Raw genomic sequence first — 4,353 nt, 5'->3', positions numbered from 1 at the left:
CCTCCCTCCCTTCCTTCCTTCCTTCCTTCCTTCCTTCCTTCCTTCCTTCCTTCCTTCCTTCCTTCCTCCTTCCCCCCTCCTTCCTTTTTCCCTTCCTCCTTTCGTTCTATCCCTGCTCTTCATCAGCCATCGTGCCAGGTCCTATGACTATGAATCAGGAGTAACCTCTCTCTTTGAGGATTTCATGTTCTTGTGGAGAAGACATGAAAGTAAATAACTATCATGCAGTGCAATTCGCCATGACAGAGGCAGGCACAGCTGCCAGAGGTCTGCCAATGGCGAGGCAGCTCCTGTGGGGTCAGGAAAGGCCTCTAGAAGCTGGGGGTTTACTAGCCTGAAGTGTAGCGAGGAGTAAGACAGAGGGATCTGGCTGTGGTGGGTGCAGAGGAAGGGAGCACCAGACATAAGCAAGAGTTGCAAACCAGGGATAGCACATCTTTCCATTCCCAGCTCTGGGTGGGGACCTTGTCATCTCTGGATGTTATTTGGCGTCAAATCTCACATCAAATCCCAGCCTCGTGGTTGACTCCTCTTAGACTGGTTTTTGAGCTCCAGTGCATCACTTGTGGAATCTGAGTATTGGCACCAGGATTGGTACATAGTAGGTGCTCAATAAATATATGTTGAGCAAATGAATGAGTAGCTACCTGACAGTGTTTATTGCTGAAAGTACTTCAAGTGATGAAGTTGCTCGTCGTGTGTTAGTCATATACAATTCTGGGCTACTATGTGCATCGCTGTCATCTCCTTCATTGCTGTGACTAATCTAACTGTGGCTCTCGGGCTGACAGAAAATCGTGCCTCTGTCCCAGCAATGGGTTTTGTAGTTGGTGAAGGGACCGAGGTACACTTCTCTTTCAACTTCAAGTGTGAAGAAGAAAAAGCCTTTAATGCAGTCAGTTTGATGTCAAAACCTTATTTTTACTTATAAAAGGCATTCCTGAAAAGGCTTATAGAAATGGGACTTGAGAAGATTAATTTAATTGTAAATGAACAGATACATTTCTATTAAACAATTTTTAAAAATTTATCTTTATTGTTGAAAGTGTGACAGATGTCCCCCTTGTTTTGTTTTTTAACCCACTGACCCCTCCACCTCAGACCCGCCCCTCCCAGGCCTTCACCAGACTATCAGCTTGTGTCCATGGGCTATGCATAGATGCATAACGTTCCCTGGTTACTCTCCCCCCCCCCCACCAACCCCAACTTTCCTCTGAAATTTGCCAGCCTGCTCCATGCTTCTGTGTCTCTGGATCTGTTTTGTTCATCCGTTTATTTTGTTCTTTAGATTCCACATACAATTTTGATAGAAATTTTCATAAATGCAGAAGCGTTGTCATATGAAAAATCTTTGCCATATGAGTCATCATTCTTTTATTACATATTACATGTACCTTTTATTAAATATACATATTAAAGTCCAAGTTCCAAATGACAAAGAGAAGAGCCATGTGCAGAGAGGACAGGATGTTGGCTAAGACTTGAGCAGAGCGTGGTTCGTCTGCTCCCTCCCAAAAGGTTCCCTAAGTTCCATTCGCTCCTCTTTCTTGCCTCCCAACTTCAGCCTTGACCTTTCCATTTAAATATAGACGATAAGCTAAATAAAGCCTATTGCTCACTTCCTCTACCCCCCAATTTTTCTTAATAAAATGCAGCAGCACAATTGCTGGCAGTAGCCCTTTTAAAAACTGCCAGGTGATCAGATTTTGCTAAATCGGACTTTTTCTGCCTTCGCACTCCTGACCTCTTGTCCTGCATTAAAACAAAATCCTCTGTGTCTCGGTCCCCTGCCAGTGGCTGGCTGCTCCTCCCCGTGCTATCCTTCCCTCCTCTAATGAGTCGCTCCGATGAGCTCTGCCGACCCTGCTGCCCCAGAAGTGGAACCATATTTGAGGCATCCCCTCTGTCTCATCAAAAACTAGGAGGGCATGGGTGGCATTTACCAAGCAAATAGCTGTGCCAATCACCGTGTCTCAGGTCTCACATGTCATATTCCATTTAAACCTTACAGTGGTTGTGGTGGTTATAGAAATTCAAAGTTCAGGCTTCACCCAGAACAAATACTGCAGTGTTATTTACAACAGCCAAGAGAGGAAAGCAACCTAGGTGTCCATCAATAGGTAAATGGATAAAGAAGATGTGGTGTGTAGATACACAAGGGGATATCACTCAGCCATATGAAAGGGTGAACTCTTACCATTGGGACAATGTGGATGGACCTAGAACAGGGGTGGGCAACCCTGGCACGCGTGACAAAGATAAAGAAGATGTGGTGTGTAGATACACAAGGGGATATTACTCAGCCATGTAAAAGGGTGAACTCTTGCCATTGGGACAATGTGAATGGACCTAGAACAGGGGTGGGCAACCCCTGGCACGCGTGCCTAACATGACACACCAGTAACTTTTGCTGGCACGTGAAACCCTCTCTTATAATCTTCCATTTACAATTGTGAATCTTTGTTCTCAGTGATGAATTTTGTTAGGTCTCATAATAGGAGTAGCCTGACGGATGAAAGTAGTAGCTCGTGCATATCTCTGAAGGTCACGAAATATAAACCTGATGTAAAATCTCTGTCATCAGTGATGCAGCAGCAAAAGTCCCACTGATAATATCAAACGGAGTCATAAAGTTTTCTGTCGGACTATAATGTGTACATGTATACATTAAAAAATAAATGTATTTTTCATCATCACATACTGTGTTTTTGTCGCTCGAATGAATTTTATTATTTCTTCAAGGTTCTTCACATACGTACACCTTAAGAGATATCAAGTAGGCGTAACATGTTCTCAAAAAATTAGGGTTGGCACACAGAAGAATTTTGAGTCAGAGATTTTGCTGGTTTTGGCATGCACTCACCAAAAGGTTGCCCACCCTTGACCTAGAAGGTATTGTGCTAAGTGAAATAAGTCAGAGAAAGACAAATAGCATATGATTTGACTTGTATGTGGAATCTAATAAGCAAAACAAGTGAACAAACAAACGGAACAAAAACAGACTCATAAATATAGGAAGCAAACTGGTGGTTACCAGAGAGGGGAGGGTTTGGAGAGGTAGGTGAAAGAGGTGCTGGATATTAAGGGGTACAGACTTCCAGCTGTAAAATAAGTAAGTCATGGGGATGACAGCATAGGGAATACAGTCAATAATATTGTAATAACTTTGTGTGGTGACAGATGGTCACTAAACTTGGGGGGGTCATTTTCATTTTGTAGTGTATACAGAATATAAATATTGAATCACTATGATGTACCTGAAACTAATAGGATATTGCATGTCAATGATAGACCCAAAACAAAAAACAAACAAGCCTGTTCTCTAGGGAATAATCTAGTCAATCAAATATACTATCTGAGCCTTTTGTCTAAACATAAGGGGCCATGGAATGTGAATAGCAGCAACACCCAGGGGGCATTTCATACAGGAAGAGGGCCAGCATGAATAGGTTTCCCACATAACCAGGGAAAGTTTTTTATCCTGAGAGTTGTGTTCATGGAGCTAAAAGTCAGGGTAGCCTCTGCACCACTGCAGATCCATTGCAGACGCTCGCAGACAGAAAACTCAATCCAGGAAGACACTGTGTGCATTTTGCAGATCCCACACCAAAAAGTTTAAATAATTCCTTTATTGAGATTAACAGATAGAACTGCTTGCAAGAAGTGATTGGTCTCTTCTGCACGCCTGTGAGACAGGGACCATCTTGATACTGTCTCAGTATCATTTCTCTAAGCTACATAATCCTTCTGCGGGGGAAGGATTGACTTAATGCCAGAAACATGCAATAGTGATGCTGGCTATTAGTTGTAGTTTGTTTGGTGCATATTTGTTTACATAAGTCATCTAGTGAACTATTTTAATGCTTTCCATATTGTAGATTCAGTCACTTCCTGTCATTACTATTAGTTGAAGGAATTCCTCTAGGTTTGTACAGAAGGATATCTAAGAATAGTAAGCCCAACTGAGTGTGTCCAAGTTCTCTAACCCCTGATGGGAAAATTAGGCAAGCAGTGCCATGTTATAGAGTACTAGTGGCCTGGTCCGTGGGTTCCTGTACATTGAAAGGAAACTAATTAAAAGAAATATTTTAATATCGCTTTTCACCCTTTCTCTAGAATAGAAGTGTCAACCAAATTCACTATCAACAATGACAGATGGAAACACACATGTGTGATTGGTGACAGCGAGAGCTTTATATGTATCATGCATGCGTGAGTCAACTTAGCCTTTTATATATGTAGAATAAACTTGCTTAATTAGACCTGCTTTCTGATTTAGCTAAACTTTTTCCAGCCCAGTGAAGCACCCCAACATCTCTTTCAGGTAATTGTCAGCAACACAGCAGTAAATAT

This window comes from Myotis brandtii, unplaced genomic scaffold, assembly GCF_000412655.1.
Source record: "Myotis brandtii unplaced genomic scaffold, ASM41265v1 scaffold486, whole genome shotgun sequence".
In the NCBI taxonomy this organism is placed as follows: Eukaryota; Metazoa; Chordata; class Mammalia; order Chiroptera; family Vespertilionidae; genus Myotis; species Myotis brandtii.
The sequence above is the reverse complement of the archived record's forward strand: the minus strand, read 5'-3'. Positions refer to the sequence as shown.